This window comes from Myxocyprinus asiaticus, chromosome 9, assembly GCF_019703515.2.
Source record: "Myxocyprinus asiaticus isolate MX2 ecotype Aquarium Trade chromosome 9, UBuf_Myxa_2, whole genome shotgun sequence".
Lineage (NCBI taxonomy): Eukaryota > Metazoa > Chordata > Actinopteri > Cypriniformes > Catostomidae > Myxocyprinus > Myxocyprinus asiaticus.
The window spans coordinates 49476824-49497441 of NC_059352.1; the positions used below are offsets into that span (position 1 = coordinate 49476824).

The following is a 20618-nucleotide window of genomic DNA, read 5'->3' on the forward strand; positions in this document are numbered from 1 at the left end:
ATACAAAAGCAACTAATGATGGATAAAAATAAACTTGATGGACATTTTACAGTTTTAGTCCATTTTAAAATATAACCTTGTGAAAGCCAACTGAAAGCCAACTGAGAGAGTCTCTCTCTCTCGAACTGGCGCCTCTCTCTAGTCTTTATCCCCCTCCTGGGTGATTAGCCCAATTCAGGGCCAGCCGTGTGTCCTCACGGACTGGCCCCGCCCTCTTCCTCATCGCAGCAACATTGTAACTATTTTAGCCCCCGTTTCAGAACAATCAAGCAAGGTCTGACAATTACTCTTGTTATTTTGTCAGAGAAAGATAGTTGCGGTGAGTTGTTATGTGTGTCACCCCTCCATCATTTTTAATTGGCAAATGTGTTATACCTCTGACTGAAGAAAGCAAGATCTCAGCAAAACACCAGCATGTGTGACACCCTCAGCCAAAACAAGTTGTTTTGAGTCTGTTAGTGTAGAGCCAGCTTAAGAACGCCGTGTTTAAGGTGTTCACATGCAACGTGAAATCGGTGTTTATGGTAAAAATGTACCTGTGCAGATCGGTTTAATTTTACGCCGTTTATGACTTTACAACGATAAAGGAACGCTATTTAATGCGTTTACATGACCACACACATTGTCAGCTTATTATGCATAATCGGTGTAAGAACGTGTATCTAAACACACTCATTGATTCACTGGGGTCCGTATCCATAGCTGAACTACTTTTAACTTGACATGGCATATAAAAACATGGCACTCATAGTATGTAATTCTAAAAACTACAGCGAGAATCAGTGCAACAGCTAAAGACGTTTGTCTAGCCTAGGGCATTTCGAAGACTAACAATTAAAAAGTTGAACTAAGTTTCTCTCTCAGCTGTCTAGTAGCGACCTAGAACACGCTAGCAATGTCTTAGCAACCATTTAGCAATGCACAAGTAACCAGACAGAATACTCTAGCAACCACCAATCAACTGCCTAGCAACCACTCAGAACAACTTAGCAATTACCTAGCAAGGCCTACATCCTTTTGTCTCTCTGCAAACTGCCAAACAATTCAAACAACAAAAGTCTTTTAAACTTCCAGGCAAGGCATTGTCAATCAAACATTCAAAGGTTCTAAATAATTTTGCATGCTTACAGACTAGTGTGACTGCCAATTTAGCCTTGTAGATGTGCGGTACACATCTGTCCATGTTGAATATTGTCTGATGGAAACGGATTGCTGACGATTGCACTGAAATGTGCAGGCTGTCATAGCTGAAGGAGACTTGTTAGTGCTTAGACCTGAGGGGTCTAAACGGTCTCACTTTCAATTTGCTGCTCCAGTGGCCCCTTGCCCTCTTCCGGGTCCTTCACAAGGGGATGTGTGCACCAGAAAATCCACCATAAACTTACTACCACATATAGCTTACTGAATACTACAGAGGATACACTGTATACTGTTTTATATATAAGGTGTCCTGAAGGTGTCATTAGCAGCAGATCCTTCAAGTCCTGTAAGTTGCGAGGTGGAGCCACCTTTGATCGGACTTGTTGGTCCAGCACATCCCACGGATGCTCAATCGGATTGAGATCCGGGGAATTTGGAGGAAAGGGCAACACCTTGAACTCTTCATCATGTTCCTCAAACCATTCCCAAACAATGTGTGCAGTGTGGCAGGGTGCATTATCCTGCTGAAAGAAAACCACTGCCATCAGGGAATATCATTGCCAAGAAGGGGTGTTACTGGTCTGCAACGATGTTTAGGTAGGTGGCATGTGTCAAATTGACGTCCACATGAATGGCCGGACCCAGGGTTTCCCAGCAGAACATTGCCCAGAGCATAACACTCCCTCCACCGGCTTGTCATCTTCCCACAGTGCATCCTGGAACCATCACTACCCCAGGTAAACAGGGCACACATAAACAGCCCTCCACGTGATGTAAAAGAAAACGGGACTCATCGGACAAGGCCACTTACTTCTACTACTTCAGCTTGTGTGACCATTGTAGGCGCTTTCGACGGTGGACAGGGGTCATCATGGGCACTCTGACTGGTCTCTGGCTAAGCAGCCCTATATGCAGCAGGGTGTGATGCACTGTGTTGTGACATATTCCTCCTGTAACAATCATTAAAATGTTCTGTAACTTGGGCCACAGTAGACCTACTGTCGATTCGGACCAGACAGGATAGTCTTTGTTGCCCTCATGCAACAGAGCCTTGGGCCCCCAACACCCTGTCGCTGGTTTGTGGTTTGTCCCTCCTCTGAGCACTGTTGGTAGATACTTACCACTGCTGATCGGGAGCACCCCAAAAGCCGTTTCAGAGATGCTCTGACCCAGTCGTCTGGCCATAACAATCTGGCCCTTGTCAAAGTCGCTCAGGTCTTTACTTCTGCCCATTTCTCCTGCATTCAACACTTTGATTACAAGAACTGATTGTTCACTTACCATCTAATCTACCCAGACTTTGACACGTGGCCTTGTTAGAAGATGATCAACATGATTTGCTCCACCTGTGAGTGGTCATAATGTTTTCGGTGTATATACAGTGCACTTAGAATGTATTCAGACCCCTTCATTTTTTTCACATTTTGTTACGTTGCAGGCTTATGCTAAAATGCTTTAATTATTTATTTATTTTTCACATCAATCTGCACTCCATACCCCATAATGACAAAGCAAAAAACAGATTTTTGATAACTTTGTAAATTTATTAAAAAGAAGAAACTAAATATTACATTGACATAAGTATTCAGACCCTTTGGTATGACATGATCTTTGAGATGTGTCTACACTTTGATTGGAGTCCACTTGTGGCAAATTCAGTTGATTGGACATGATTTGGAAAGGCACACACCTGTCTATATAAGGTCTCACAGATAAAAATGTGTATCAGAGCAAAAACCAAGCCATGAGGTCAAAGGAACTGCCTGCAGAGCTCAGAGACAGGATTGTGTTGAGGCACAGATCTCGGGAAGGCTACAAAAAAAATGTCTGCTGCATTGAAGTTTCCCAAGAGCACAGTGGCCTCCATAATTCTTAAATGGAAGAAGTTTGGAACAACCGGGACTCTTCCTAGAGCTGGCCACCTGGCCAAACTGAGCAATTGGGGGAGAAGTGCCTTGGAAACAGAGGTGACCAAGAACCCATTGATCACTCTGTTTGAGCTCCAGAGATCATATGTGGAGATGGGAGAAACTTGCAGAAGTACAACTTGAATACTTTCTGAATGCACTGTATAAACATATAAACAGTGTGCTCTGTTGCATAATGCACATTTTGGTAAATGTAGTAGGCAAGGAGTCGGGGTTTAGCTGGTTAGCATGGTCCAGTTAGCCTCGGCTTGTAGATAACTCAACTACACCTTTTTGTAGGCAAAAATCCTTCTTTACTGACAGCCATTTAAAAGTAGCCATTAATATTACGTGTCTTTGTCAATATTTTTGCTAAATTATATTACGCGGTTCGTTGCGGAAGTTCCGAGGTGAAATGTCCACTGTGTGACGCTAAAAGAGAGTTAAATATTCTCCCAAACAGATCTATTGAATTTTAAATCAACAAAACCAACCCCCCTACCCTAAACCTTAAACCTAAACCTAACTGATAGAGTCAGAAAAAGCAAATGTGAGATGAAAAACGCAACCACGCAATTTTGTGGTGCTTCTAAGACACTTTCGGCTCACGTGTCGACTCGCGTTCTCTTCAGAACTTGTACCCCGGTTCTTTACATTGCAAGTGCAATGCTCTATCAGTTGAGCTACTGTGCAATTTGATCATACTCGAACAAGCTTGTAAATGTAGTTGTTATGCAATGCAAATGTTAAGTCATATGTGGGGGGGTGGCCTGGGTAGCTCAGCGAGTACTGACGCTGACTACCACCCCTGAAGTCGCGAGTTCGAATCCAGGGCATGCTGAGTGACTCCAGCCAGGTCTCCTAAGCAACCAAATTGGCCCGGTTGCCAGGGAGGGTAGAGTCACATGGGGTAACCTCCTAGTGGTCACTATAATGTGAGCGACTTAGAGTGCATTGGGAATGGGGCAAGAAAAAAATAGTCATGCACTATAGTAAACATGTTTAGATGTCATAAGATAGCATTGTGTGAGGAACAGGGTGAAAAGTACATGTTTATGAACTGATAATCTGCCATTTTACTCGTGATTTGTGTGAAAGTGAATAAAAGTCATCGTTGTTGTAGCGCCTCTAGTGTTTATTTCACAAGGAAACTGCCACGCTAATTTCAGCGATGCACATAAAAATTATTTTATAAAAATTTGGGTATAATAACGTGAACCCATGAGATCAGGTTTGATATACTAGTTGTTTTAACAGCGTAAAATAAATATTTTCCCTGTCCGCTGCCTCTGACTTTACAGCTAAGGATAGTCACTAGTGAAGGGATTGAGAGTGTGTGCGTTCTTGTGATAATGCGAAATGCAAGTCGAAATGACATCTGCAATTATTATTTTACTTATTACAAACCATGTGTAGACGCAATGACATGCTTTTAATGTGTTAAGACTGGATTCTGGTAACCTTCAAATGGAGAACGGCAAACAGGAAGTACTTCGATATTTGCAGAAGTGCTCGTCTCATTTCTAATGGACGTTTGACAGGACTGCATTAGGAAGTGATAGTCCCAGTGAGGATATAGAGATGCAGCTAATTCAAATAATGTCAGCAGCTCATTGCTGCTGATTAACGATTTGTTGTTTTTCTAAATTTAGGAAGATTGTCCTTGCGTCTTTATATTCCAAGAGTGTAGTTGGGCCCAGGTGTTTTATTAACCTTACATGACCTTCTGTGGATCTTGTGTTGAATGTTTACTATAAATGTGATGTCATAAAAGTCAGTCAAGACAGTTACATGAGATTACATCACCTACTGTCTCATACAATGAGTATGAAAACACCTTAGGTGTAAAACATGTTCTTATAAATATTTATAAGCCTCCTCTAAAGATATCTACTTATTTTTAAGGATATTCACTAAAAAGTAGCCACATATGAGGACAAATGAATTCTTAGATCATCTTTAAGATATTTCATACCAATATACAGTGGCCCCCAAAGATATTTGGCATTAGTTAACAAAATATCAATACTATACATACAGTATATTACATTTGATTTTTTTTTTTTTTTTTTTACATAAAATACCTCCAATAACAAAAACAAAAGATGTTTTTTTTTTTTTAATAAACAATGAAAATGACAGGGAAACACAATTTCTCCTCTATTTTAACTTAATTTTAACACATGATACATACATCATTACTGAGATACTTATGTATAAATGCACTTAAATTATTATTAACACTTCCAAATAAAAAATAAAAAATATATAAATAACATAATTGATGCCTCTATTTATAAAAAAAAAATCCCAATTAGGAAATGCATTACTGCAATTCCATTGTTATAAAAACTTGTAGGCCTATATGGCAACATGCATATTTTCTCAACTTAAACTGTTTGATAAAACTGATATGAGAACAACATCATCTATTTAACCTATCAATGATGCAGCAATAAATACAGTACAGGCGTAGATGAAATGTCCAGAAATGTGTTTAATAGTGTGATTTGAGGAGCAGGTCAGCATGTGTCTGTCATCATTTACTCAACCTCTTGTGGTTCCAGACCCATGTGACTTCTTTCTTCATGCTGCTCTTTTACATACAATGAAAGTGAATGGTGACCAGGGGCTGTCAAGCTTAAATTTTGTTTTTTTTTAAATGTACATTTCAATATGTTCCTTATACAAATATATATAGTACATACTGTAAGTCACATGGACTACAGAGCAGCATGAATAGCTACTCTTCTCCTTTTGTGGACTACTGAAGAAAGAAAATCATACTGGTTTGGAACGACATCCCCTTAAGGTTCATTGTGATTTATCTACAGATCCCTCAAGCCAAGAAAAGGTAAACTGAATGAAGATATCAAATTGTGACTCACATGGCAATGTTTTTTTTTTTTTTTTTAAATAAATATGTTCATGTTCTTCTGTGAGAAATACAGCTCTAAAATTGGTTGGCTGGGTTTCCTGTTCTGAATAATGTCAATACATCATGTACGAGGCACATACGCCAGCGAAGCGGAGAGCATTTGCGCTTTCAGCGTTTCTTCATAGCTCATTGTTATCATCCTCAAACATACGGGAACATCGCTCTATGCAGCAGCGTTACTCTCTGTAGCTCATATTCAGAGAACTCCATGAACACATTTAAAGTCTGTCAGCTTTGAAATTCAACAGTAATGACTTTTATAAACATTTACGCAATATTGCTGAAGCCACTGCCAAAGATTAATCAAGAAAGGAAGATAAAGACAAGAAGATAATTCTAAATGTGAAAATTGAACATTAAAAATCTAAAACACCTGACTAAATTTACATGAACTACTTCCTATATACCTAAATTATTGGAAATTGTTAGACATTTTTGTAGGTTACCTTTTAGATTTTTGCTGTTTCATGAATTGTTTTGTGTTTCATAATAGTTTTACCATTTCAAATTTGCTGATAAGCTTATAACAGTTTATTTAAATGGCAGATTTCTATGGTGACAACCTACAAATAGGGCATGTTGTCACAAAAGGTCAACATCTAAGAAATTATTTGTACATTTGTTCCTGGGCAATAACGGTGGTATTGTTTAATAGCATTTTTGTAGTCAAGATTTTAAAATATGTGCCTATACAGATATTGAGTTTCAAAAATAAACGTACTCTACTGGTAGTAGAGTATAAAGTGTGACAACTAGCCCCGGTCTCCCTTAAAAGAATATTCAGGCTTCAATTCAAGTTAAGCTCAGTTGACAGCATTTGTGGCACAGTATTGATTACCACAAAAATCTATATCGGATCATCCCTCCTTCTCTTTAAAAAAGCACAAATCTGGGTTACAGTGAGGCATTTACAATGGAAGTCAATGGGGTCAATCCGTAAACATTAAAATACACACAGTTTCAAAAGTATAGCTACAAGATGTAAATAATATATGTTAACATGATTTTAGTGTGATAAAATTACTTGCTAATCTTTTCTGTGTAAAGTTATAGCCAATTTTACAACTTTGTTGCCATGATGATGTAATGCTGTACACCCTATCACCCTAAAACCCTAACATTACGATTTAAACAACTTTACACCTCAAATAATACACAGAAGATTTTTTCTGTTAGAATGATTTATCTTCTTTATCTGTGTTGGTTTAAATGTATTTTTAAGTTTTTATTTACTTTATGTAATTATTTTTTCCTTCACTTGTACTTCTTGTCTTTATGACTCAGTGATTGTATTCATACATAGTTCGATCTGTGTAATTTTTTTACATCTTATTGAACATGTACATTGAACCTTCTGTTTTTCACTAAACAAATCCACCTTTCACCCCATTAGCTATGGCCCTGCTTATGGGATAAATCGTGTCCCGTATTGATTCGATACCAGACGCATCATTTCATATTTAAATACCAGATGATCGGAGGCAACCCTACCTGGAGAAACCCATTAAAGGGGACCTATTATGCAAAATCCACTTTTACGTTTTTTTTTCACGTTTGAACATAAATGTGAGTCGGCAGTGTGTGTACACAACCACCCTACAATGTTAAAAGTCCACCCACTCCTCTTTCTTATATTTCTATTAATCAAAAACAGTGTCTCAAAATATCCGCTCTAAAGTGACGTCACTTTAGAGCAGGCCACACCCACCACTGGTGACGGACTCCACCCTATTATCATAGATCCTCCCCTGAGTGATCGACACACAGTCCACCATTTTTTTCCGCGCTGGAGCAGCTACGGTGAGAAGAATAATGTCTCAGCTTCGTAAAGCGTCATAAGTGTTCTGTTGTTGGCTGTAAAAGTGAACATAAGAGTCTTCATGTACTCTCGGCATCAGAGCCACTTGTTTAGTTTTTGAAGCAAATGTGCCCCAAAACATACCAAAATTCGTGTATGTTTGTGCAAATCATTTTACACCAGACTGCTTTGTGAATGAGGGTCAATATAAAGCAGGATTTTCTAAATATTTGATTCTCAAGCATGAATCAGTACCAACTGTTCATGTTCCAGCTTTATATCCTGAAGATGTAAGTATCGCACTTTATATTTTGTGAATGTATGCAAATCGCCTTTATGAATGTGCTTGTTAGCTGATTCCACGGCTAATGCAGCTAAAGTTACCATTGTCTCTGACTGTATTCACGGATAACAGAGCTATGTCGTTATTTTAGATTTTTAACCCGAAAACGCTTACTGTCAATTACCATTGTCTCTGACTGGATTCACGGAGACCAGAGCTATGTCGTTATTTTTACATATATGGCTGAACTCCGGTATTTACGGTGTCAGTCATATTGGTTCTGATTTGTTGTTGCTGTAGTATCCGAAGCACGAGCTGTAAAGGCACAGCCCTCTTTCGGAAAGGCGGCGGGGAGCAGCTCATTTGCATTTGAAGAGACACACACAAAAACAGCGTGTTTTTGATTCCACCCAAAAAGAGGCATTTACAACATGGTATAATAAATGATCCGTGGGGTATTTTGAGCTGAAACTTCACAGACACATTCTGGGGACACCTGAGACTTATATTACATCTTGTAAAAAGGGGCATAAAAGGTCTCGGGAGTGTTGGCAGGTATTACTGTAAGTGTCATACCGTAACTGTTTTTTTTTTTGTTTTGTTTGTTTTTTAAGAAAAGGAGGGACGATTCGAAAAATGTTTTTGTGGTAATCAACATTATGCCACAAATACTGTTGATTGAGCTCAACTTACGTGCTGAACCCGGAATATTCCTTTCAAAGGGAAATTATTTAAACAAGAGTACGATAATAATGTTTATATTACTTTTTTATATTGATTAATTTATTAACAGAATAAAGTAACTAATGGTGTAATAAAAAAAGAAGAGGACTGTCAAAATATCGCGCGTCACGTTAGTGCGCATGCGCAGAAAACGCACGTGGCTAGTCGGCTGCCGGATCAAGAATGTAAACATTGAACGTGTTTAGAGGGATAACTAATAAAAGCAGATGATGGAAGCAGCTGGACCTTGAACACTCAGTTAGTTATTAGTTCTGCTGTCTGTCGTTGATACAGCTGCATTAGTCTGTCCTGTTGCAGAGGTTTATAATGTCTGTGTTAAAATTTTGTGCCAATATCACGTGGCTCTTCACGGAATTCCCGGAGTTCACGCAGCGGTTACGGGCTGCGGCGAATGTGGGATTTCAGGCGGTCGAGGCGGCGTGGCGCTACGACACAGGATGAAATGGGACTCAAGATTGCGCTCCTAAACACACACCCCCGGGTACGAGAGAAAGGGCGAGATAGATAGATAGATAAATGAATTGTAAGTTCAAAGCCATTTTGATATTTTTTTTCTGGGGCTTAAAGGTGTGCTCAGTAACTTTTGTCTTTGTGTCATCTTAGACATACACTGACACCTAGAGGCTTGGATGCAGCATCATTTAAAATCAATAGTTTTCAGTTTCAGATGTCATTGTAGAAATGTAGTATTCACAGTCAGACATGATTACTTTAATCAATGAGTGAAAGTGTCCAATAACAGGACGGTTACTGAGATTAAGTGAGAAGTATTCAGCTGGTCATGTGATCCTAACATGGCCGCCCCATGTGCGGACCCTCTCCATGTAGAATAAAACAGCTTTTATAAGGTTACTGATATGACTGGAGTCTTCATTTTAATGTGAGTGCTCATGATTTTATATATATATTGCAAAATTACAATTCATGTATTTAGAAGTTAAACTTTTTTAATGAGGAAAAAAATTACTTGAGTGCACCTTTAAGGGAAAAATCCATAAAATCTAATTAAAAGTTTAATTAAAAGCTAAATTCTTGAAATAAATGTTGGCATGGGTAGTGCTGAATAATCTTTTATTTTTTATTATGATTTTGTTTTTGTTTTTAAATATGCAAGGAAACAGTTTTATGTTATTTGTTTTAAAATATGATGAATAGTTGAAGAAAAAACCCCAAAACAAACCCAGATGGTGTAACCAACATAGTGTGCCATTTTGTTGTCATGTGTATTTGTGACAAAAAATTTAATTTTATATATATATATATATATATATATATATACACACACACACACACACACACACACACACACAGTATATACATAAAACACAGAGGACCCCTTTCCTCATGATCACACATCACAAATGTACCGCTTAATGTGCAGACTACACTATTTTGAATGTTCAAAATCTAACCAACAGTGATGGCTTTCTTCTTTTCTGGATCATTTTCCAAGAATACTATTATTTGTTGCCTTGCAAGCACTTGTGTTTCCTTCAGTGAAATGCAAATGTCACTTCTTGTGTGACTTATTTTATGCTTCAGGAGATTTGAAGAATGGAGATTTGGGACTGGGTGCTGTTCCTGGAAGAGATCAGAAATTCCGACAGGGTTTGGATTTGGCTCTGCAGTAACACTGCACCTCTTATGCTAATACATTTAATGCATCATATAAATATAATAGAGACATAACAATATCTCATGCACCTGATTTATATTCACAGTAGACCATTATAAGTTTTAGCGTTCCATCTGTATTATGTAAAGCATAAAACATCGCCTCCCACTCAGCAAGTACCTGAGCTGATATAATAGGAAACAGTGCAGGCTGCAGTGTTTACATGTCAAGGTAAAACTCTTTATAAAGAGTTTAGGCTTAAAAGTTCACGCTGTTACTCGCTAAAATAGTTTCAAATATGCTCAAATAGGTTCCCTTGAGGTGTCTCTCTCTGCAGTGTTGCTCTTGATGATTAAACGTCTCATCTAACACATTCACTTTTATCCACATCCTCCAAGGGAACCGCGTTTTCTTGATCAGCTGCGATGTTGCCGGGCCTGTTTCAGGGTTGGGCAAAATTCTGAATTTAAGAATTGGCTCCCTTTTAATACATTCAGATTCCGGAGTGGGGAGGGCCCTGCATGATACTTTTGGGTCCTTTTTATGCTTTAAAGTGAGGAAATTTCCAATGCTATTGTATTAAAAAGTGCGCAATTTTAATAATAATAATAAAAAATATTGTATTCTGCATTAACATAAGGGTGAGAAAATGATGACAGAAGTTTAATTTTTAGGTAAACTATTCCTTTACGTTTAAAAAAAAAAAAGTCTGTTTATTATTTGCATTAAAAACTATTTGAAATTGCAAACCTGTAATGTAACTCCATGCTATATACAGTACAAAAACACTTTTTCTGGAAAACAATGAGCGCGTTTACATGCACGTTCTTACACTGATTATGCTTAATAAGCCGACAACGCGTGTGGTCATGTAAAAGCAATAAACGGCATTCCTTTATTGGGGTAAGGTCATAAACACCGTAAGAATAAACAGGTCGACATTGGTACATTTTTGCCCATTACGCCGATTTCGCGTGTCATGTAAACACCTTTACCGGTGTTCTCACCGGCTTATCCAATGTGCGCACTAGTTGAGCACATGTCTTGGTTTGACGGCAAAAGCAGAGAATAACGCGATTATATCAAATCTCATGTAAACACGGTTTTCTTGCTTTGTCAGATTTTTTTTAAAATAAACTGATTTTTGGGAGTAATCAGCGTATTGTTGTGCATGTAAATGTGCTCAATGGCATATGCAAAACATCCCTGATTGTTTTGTAATTTTCAACTGATTCTTCCAAGTCATTCTCGCTATTTCGACAAAACCTTATCTGTTTGATCGCTAGATGATTTTATTGACATTTTTTTACATTTATTCATTTAGCAGACGCTTTTATCCAAAGTGACTTACAAAATGAGGGATACAACTTAAGAAATTCATCTTAAAGAGACAGTAACATGAAAAGTGCTGCAATACAAAGATTCAAATGTATTAGAAAAGTAAGAGCCAAGACAGAGATTAGAGTGCAAACAATAAGCAATATATATATATATATATATATATATATAGGATTTTACCTCTGTTACAGGTTGCAACAGTGTTCAATACATCACAGATAACCAAATATATGTGTTTACTAGGTTTTAAAAGGCATGCATAAGATAAATGATTTTAAGGCCACGTCCCTACTAATACATTTTCATTTGAAAACACATTGATTTCACAACGTTTAAGCCTCTCATCCAGACTGGAACAGCATATTGCTCCACCGAAAAACTAAGAGTTTCGAAAATGCTATTTAGTACCACGTGCTGACTATGACATTAGGAAACTAAAAAACAGAGTTTTCAAACTATGTTGATTTGACCTAAAGTGTCATGACAATGCAACATTTGCTTGATGAGGCAAGTAACAGCCCCATTAACTGGCCCGAAACTCGCTCCACCTGTCAGTACTTCTGGTGAGGATGTTTTACCATGTCTCTCCGCAGGATTCATTTGATTGTGGAGAGGGTGTCTGTGGGGGTGAACCGTGCTGCTGTTTCCATGGAGATGGAGGACCCCTTTGTACAGAACCTGAAACATGCTGCAGTGTAGAAACTCAGTGTCCTTTTAGTTTTGTGTTTTCTTTGTCACTCCAGAACTAGGGCTGTGTTGAAAATATGCCAGGGCTATTCAATTAAAATTCCAACAGGTGCCGTCTCTAAATGTACTTTTCAGCTAAGGTGCAAAGAATCACAGCTTACAATGTTTCAGCAGCCAATATATGTTCTATGGCTTTGAAATATACTATATATATATATATATTAGGCTTTCCAATTCTTTCAATTGGGCTTCTGTATAATGTCTGACATAATAGCATTGGGAGACCACAAGGGGGTGATATAACATTTACTAAAGCAGGTCGCACAGATCTCACAGCATAGGACGGGTATTTAAGAGCTCCTTAAACAGGACGCATACACACAAAAGTTACAAAGGATTTGTACTTCTTTGAGAATTAACAAAGTGACGTTGATGAGTTTGCAGGTGTGTATGAAACTGGTTTAACTGCCCAAACTGAACGATTAGAAATTATTATGCAATTTCTCTGTGTGTATCTTTGAAGAGGTTTCTTTCAAGCTGTCAAACCACAGAAAGACAAACTTGTAACTGAAAATACATTGTGTAGGCTCTATGAAAGATACATGTGGTCTGTCCCAAAACTAAGTGAGCTTCCTCCGGTGGCAGCTGTTTTAAGATATTATAGGCTCCCGACGCTTGGGCTGTTCCAAAACGTAGATCTTAATTATGCTACCTCATAAGATACCTTGTTTTTGACAAATTTTAAGTTATCATCGTACGTGAAAGTGTATATTTATATTTTAATAATTTGTTTGTCATTATAATAATCAAAATTTAACTTTGTAAAAATACAAATATTAATATTATATCATGAAATTGTATATATAATATGATATGAGCTATAATTGTTTGAAATTATGTGTATAATTTACAAGAAATAACATTGAGTTTACATTCATTTATATAAGAAATGCTTAAAAGGTTACTGTCACTTTAAAGGTTTCAACGAGCACCTCACAGTGTTCCCGTTTAACGAACATCAACACAAATCTCTCAGTTTCTTTAGCGCATCCATGCTGCGTGAGATTAAAATTAATATTTATTTTTACTTTTTTATCTGACTGTAATGAACAGAAATTAAAATATATTATTCAATAAAAGTGGAGTGCACTGATTTGATCTTTGATGGACACACATTACACGGAGGAAACGATCCGTTTTAATCTCAAGCACTTTTAATAAAAACAAGGTGATTTTCCAGGTATTCCAGTTCTTACATTTCTAAAAACTAAATTCAAGCACTTTAAGGACCTTGTGTGAACCCTGTAAACAGTGTAGAAAAAGTGTAGTAGTGGTAAAATCAATTGATAGAGAGATTATGATGTTTGACGGGTCGTTTCATTTATGATCACATGGACAGAAAACAATGTTACAAATTTCGAAATATCTAGTTATGCCACGATATGGTTCGTCATTTTTTGGTTCACGATATATCGAAATTCAATTTATCGTCCCACCCCCATCATAGAAACTGACTATTTTACCCAAAACGTGTGTGTACTGTGCGTATTTATGCCCATTAGAGTATCGCGTTGTTCCTCTGGTGCCACCTCTATTGAAATCAGTTGTGAGTTGTGTCTCGCGTGACAAGCACTATTTGAATGATGCGCGGTGCTGCTGCCTATTCAGAGCATTCCAAATCGCTCTCTTACGAGGCATAATTTCAGTAAGGATGCTGCCATGGAAGACAGCTGCCTATTTAGGCAGGAGACAGCAAGGCAGCTCACTAAGTTTTGGAACAGGCCCCTATACACAATATATCATCCAGCAATGGCTAGAGTAAATAATTGTCCTTTGATAATGATTTGGGTCGAATTTAATGGAAAACTATGCGATTTTTGAGCAGCCTCCAGAGACGGTGATCATGTGCTGTGTATTTACCTTCATAGAAAATAATTATTTTGAATCTGATATATATCGTTAATGTAAAAATCTTCCGATTATCGATGCAACAGAAAGGCCTAAGCCTAATATATATATATATATATATATATATGATAGATAGATAGATAGATAGATATATGAAATCTGCATTTAAAAAAACATTTAATTACAAAAATTTAATTTTCAAGTTGGCATCCATAATAAATGTGAGATATATAATAATAAAAGTGAGAAATTACAAATCCTTAATTGTCAAAAATCAACGCAGATCATTTGTGTGTGTGTGAGATGTAATTCAGGGTTAGAAATGAATGGGTGCTTGTGACATAAATGCCACTGAAAGTGAAAAAATAAATTAAAAAAATGCCCCCATGATTTAAAATGTTTGGGCAAAAAAATGTCCTTATAATGAATTCCTCTGTTTTTTTTATTTTTGTAGGTTATGATATACACTATATTGCCAAAAGTGTTCGCTCACCCATCCAAATAATTGAATTCAGGTGTTCCAATCACTTCCATGGCCACAGGTGTATAAAATGAAGCACCTAGGCATGCAGACTGCTTCTACAAACATTTGTGAAAGAATGGGCCGCTCTCAGGAGCTCAGTGAATTCCAGCGTGGTACTGTGATAGGATGCCACCTGTGCAACAAGTCCAGTCGTGAAATTTCCTCGCTACTAAATATTCCACAGTCAACTGTCAGTGGTATTATAACAAAGTGGAAGTGATTGGGAATGACAGCAACTCAGCCACGAAGTGGTAGGCCACGTAATATGACAGAGCGGGGTCAGCGGATGCTGAGGCACATAGTGCGCAGAGGTCGCCAACTTTCTGCAGAGTCAATCGCTACAGACCTCCAAAGTTCATGTGGCCTTCAGATTAGCTCAAGAACAGTGCGTAGAGAGCTTCATGGAATGGGTTTCCATGGCCGAGCAGCTGCATCCAAGCCATACATCACCAAGTGCAATGCAAAGCGTCGGATGCAGTGGTGTAAAGCATGCCGCCACTGGACTCTAGAGCAGTGGAGACGCGTTCTCTGGAGTGACGAATCACGCTTCTCCATCTGGCAATCTGATGGACGAGTCTGGGTTTGGCGGTTGCCAGGAGAACGGTACTTGTCTGACTGCATTGTGCCAACTGTGAAGTTTGGTGGAGGGGGGATTATGGTGTGGGGTTGTTTTTCAGGAGCTGGACTTGGTCCTTTAGTTCCAGTGAAAGGAACTCTGAATGCTTCAGCATACCAAGAGATTTTGGACAACTCCATGCTCCCAACTTTGTGGGAACAGTTTGGGGATGGCCCCTTCCTGTTCCAACATGACTGCGCACCAGTGCACAAACCAAGGTACATAAAGACATGGATGAGCGAGTTTGGTGTGGAAGAACTTGACTGGCCTGCACAGAGTCCTGACCTCAACCCGATAGAGCACCTTTGGGATAAATTAGAGCGAAGACTGCGAGCCAGGCCTTCTCGTCCAACATCAGTGTCTGACCTCACAAATGCGCTTCTGGAAGAATGGTCAAAAATTCCCATAAACACACTCCTAAACCTTGTGGAAAGCCTTCCCAGAAGAGCTGAAGCTGTTATAGCTACAAAGGGTGGGCCGACGTCATATTAAACCCTATGGATTAAGAATGGGATGTCACTTAAGTTCATATGCGTCTAAAGGCAGATGAGCGAATACTTTTGGCAATATAGTGTAGTTCTTAATATTCTATTCCAGGTCTAGTTATAAATGGCATCTCTTGTTAATGTTAGTGAACTGGCTGAATTGAGGTATTTAGTAGTTTGTTGAAAGGTAAACATCAGAGCGTCTTTTTGCAGCTCAGCAGACAACGGTGCGGTGGTGGATTGTGTCTGAGTGTTGATTTCACGCTATGTTGTTACCAAGTTGGTGAGACACAATGCTGGAAAGTAAATAAAGTCCATCTTTTACTCTCCGTGACAACGAGCTTATAGTTAACTAGCTAACTATGTAGCTACTATCATTGCTTGTCAGCTGAGTGGAAGCTAATGTGTAAACATGAATTCACCAAACTGTTTTGTTCAGGATTCACAGTTTGTTACCCCCTTCAACTGAACAATTCCAGTCATTGCATTTATAAAATGTAATATTTAAAAGTCTGATTTTCCAGACATTAAAATAGGATACGTAATAAAAGTAGATTTAATAAATAGTATATTTGCCCTGTGTAAATAATAATATATAGGAACTGTATCTAAAATAAATAAGGGGTGATAAATACTAATTGTAACACATTCAATGGAAAGGAGGAGGCGAGAACCGGCTTGACAATGTAAATAATAGTTTAATAATAAACTTAAACCAAAAGACACAAACACACACAGGTGTCAGACAGCTGTCCGTAACTCTCTCTCTCTGTCGCACTGCCGTCTCCGGTCGGCCTTATCCCTCTCAGGCTTAATCAGCCTTATTAGGGCATGACCCGGCCCTGTCCTCCACACTGCCACACTAATACAACAGGCTGGAAAAATAGACATTTATTCATTTTAATATCATATATGTATTTTGAATGTGTTGAAACTTGACACCGGGTGACGCATCCTGAAAACTGCACTGTTAGATTGGTTTCATGCTGAAGAGCAACTTAAAAGTACGTTTTTTTTCTCTCCCGTAAATGTAAAAGAGTGTAAATGTCAACATCATACTGTATGTTGAAATGATTGATGCCTGTCACGCAAAACATGAGCTCATTGATGTCATTAAGTGAGTCCACTTTTTTTATTCCATCAGTTGCTCCTGGTAGGAGGCTTCCGTAAATATTTAGTTTATACGTAGGGTTACGTCCTACATAAATGTAATGGTGCAACGCTCAAATATTTAGTAGTGCATAAATTTTGACTTAGTGCCCATTTACGCCACAACTAGGCTAAGTTGTAATGTACGTATAGCTGGTGCAACTGGCCCCTGATGTTTATTTTACTGTTTATTATATTTATTCTTTATTTAAATGGTCAGCAATTGACTGATACTAAACAGTACTGATGTTTATTTAGCTATTTATTGTATTTTTATTTATTCTTTATTTAAATGGTCATTAACTGATTGATACTGAACATACAGTACTGGCGTTTATTTAGCTATTTATTGTATTTTTTATTTATTCTTTATTTTCTCAGTATTCATTTCTAGAATTTGTTGACAATGTATAATAATAATGTCAAATATTCTTTGATAAAAATATTTAAGAAAGCAGCCTTCTGAGTACGTTTGCATAGTCAAATCGGTGCACAATCCACATAGAAAAGTTCTGTTTTCATTCCAGCTCAGAAATGTACTATATCGGTCACCATATAGGTAATCGGTGAATTTTCCCCCTCTAAAATCGGCATCGTATCGGTGTCAAAAATCCCATATCAGTCGGGCTCTTATATAAATGTCAAATCAGAAAAATAAGAAAACATTTTTTGTGATTTTTCATTAGTTTCTTAGGATGAGAGTCTCAGAATTTATCATAATCTACATTATTATTTATTTATTTTTTTATGTTTTCTTTACAATGATACCAAACACTTGACCCTGCTTGTTTTTTTTTTGTTTTGTTTTTTGTCAAGTTATAAGCCTTCAATTCTGGGTATGCCACTGAAACAAGAAATCTTTAAAAACACCCTCAGCGCTTAAAGGATTAACACAGACAGATGGCTTCAACAGAAGCATATACCATCGATTAATAACCTCGGAGCTCACGGTAGGTCTGTCTTTAAAGATTTATATGTTATCGCTAAAAATCAATTCCCCTATGGAGATTGAATGGGATTTTTACTTCCAGAAGCAGACTGTTGCACTGTATTGTGAGAACCTATCACACTGCATGTTCATTTTTTGAGTTTCAACAGTGAAACTCAATTTTCTGGATTGCTGGATGTATAAACTCTGTTATTATAACCATATAATTATGTAACTACTGTATATTTCTCTGTATAGGAAGGAATTCTTGGTTTGATTGAGCCAATCAACTCTCCACACCAAGGTAAGAATGTTTTTCCAGGTGTGGCTATGTTTCCTTTGATTCAACTTTTTTTTTTTACACTTATTTTTTTGTCATTTTTCATAGCCGCAGCAATTCTACAGAAAGTTGGCCATCCAAACATCAAACTACAGATGGTGAGTGTAGTAGTCTATTCTACCACTCTGTTTTAAGCATTGTATTGTATTTTGCCTGAGGTCTTATAATGTTAATCAAAGTTTCTTGCATCGAAAATGTTAGTCTAGTTATTATCTAGTCTTTTTTTTAAGTGGTTTTCATAGAACCGCTTTCTAACTTGCCTTATGTTGTGTTTGTAGCCAGTACTGAGATGAGACAACATCACATGAAGTTATTTTAAGTCACCTAATTATGGAACAGCTTCACAGCACCCTGCTGTCCTTCTCAGGATAATAAATTCACTTTCAGCGCTCTTTGATTTCTCAGCTAAATAAATCATAAGTGTAGAGTTTGTCTGGGACTCGCCACAGAAACAGAGAGTGCATTAAAGCAGCAGTCGCAGCTGCAGTGTTTCCCAGCAATGATGAAAAGGCTTCAGTGTTTCTCTTAATGGCTTTCTATTGTCAACTCAAGTCCATCAGAGGGAACAGTCCAGCCACAGGGTACATTCCAATTGCCCGATAGTGCCCTGCAAAGTAGACTTGACTAGGTATTCAGGTATCTTAAGTGAGATTCCAAATCGTTGGCAGTGTAAAAACGGCATAGGGAACAAGTGAACATCGATATCACGCTTTAGGATTCATCCTAAACTTCTCCGGATATCCCCTGCTCAGTGTGTAGGGAGTAGTGAACACTGTGTAGGGGCCCTGTGAATCGGAACACAGCTGAAGTGAAGATGAACAAACACAATTTAAAAAAACCAAAAGACCTCACATTATAGAACTTTGTTGTATCTCTAAATTATGTTTGAGTTGCATTTTTAACACCTCAACTCCTTTTAGAACATGTACCACTGGCAGATCATAGATGGCAACTTAACACAATATAAACGGAAATACTTAACCATGACAGGCAAGTGTGGGCATCTTATAGACTCCTGTTGCATTAACCGGACATTTTTCGAACATTTAGTTTTTTTTTTTTTTTTACGTTGATGGATGATTCCAAATGCTGTCTGACATTTTGACATAATAAAAAGAGCACACCTAACCTTTTAATTTTGACCATTTTTACATGGCAACTTTCAATAAAAATTATTTTTACTTTCGTTATCAGTAATGCAATAATGTAACATTACTTTTAATGTAACTTTCCCCAGCTCTGTGAATAATTAAATGAAACCTGTTGCTTTGTGCTTGTTACAATGGTCATCTGTCTTCAAAAAATGGCTAGACACAACTTTTCCTTACACTCTGAATAATAATAATAATAAAAAAATCGTTTGCACTCTAATCTGCCTTGGCTAGTACCTTTCGGATACAATTGAAACTTTGTAATGCAGAACTTTTCATGTTACTGTCTCCTGAAGATGAATCGTTTATGTTGTATCCTTCCTCGTTTTTTAAGTCACTTTGGATAAAAGAGTCTGTTAAATGAATACATGTAAATGTAATTTTAGTTACCAGGGTTCCCACGGTCATGGAAAACTGAAAATGTCAGCGAATTTTTTTTTATGATTTCCAGGCCTGTAGAAGTTCGATTTGTGAACGAATCCTTCTTTTGAATTGGTTATTTTCAGTGAATTGGTTAAAATGGTTCACAAATCAGTCTACATGATTTATGAGTCAAAATGCTAAAATAATCAAATTAAAATTAGGGCTGTCGATTTAACACATTAATTTAACACATTTGTTAAAAAATTAACAAAATTCATCATGATTCGGACCGTAATAAGGAATATTCCTTCCATCTGAGCGTATCCTCACAAGCTTGTAGTACCAACTGTTTTCTTCAGGGGGCAGTAAGTGAAACTCCAGCTGTATAGGCAACGAGCAGCTGTACAGAGAACAAACCACACTTACTGACAGCAGACAGCACAAGATGAGAACACGTCTTTGTGTACAAACACAGCTTGATGGAGCGCAAATCTGAAGGCAGGGATCTTTTTAAGTATTAAACTACGTTTAACTTGACACAGCGACATAAAACGGTATGTTTATGATGCAACGCACCTGAGATGATTATTTATAATTAAATATAACTTAATAATTATTTAATCATAATATTTACAGAATTATTGTTATATGAGGGGCTTTCTCAGCAAATATTTATGTATGCAATTAATTTGATTAATTAGTCGG

The 20618-nt window shown here is 37.5% G+C and overlaps 1 pseudogene; it reads left to right on the plus strand.

Moving 5' to 3' along the window:
* Window positions 1–9116: 9116 nt before the first annotated feature.
* On the plus strand, window positions 9117–20009 carry LOC127445695 (putative hydroxypyruvate isomerase; annotated as a pseudogene).
* The last annotated feature ends 609 nt before the right edge of the window (window positions 20010–20618 follow it).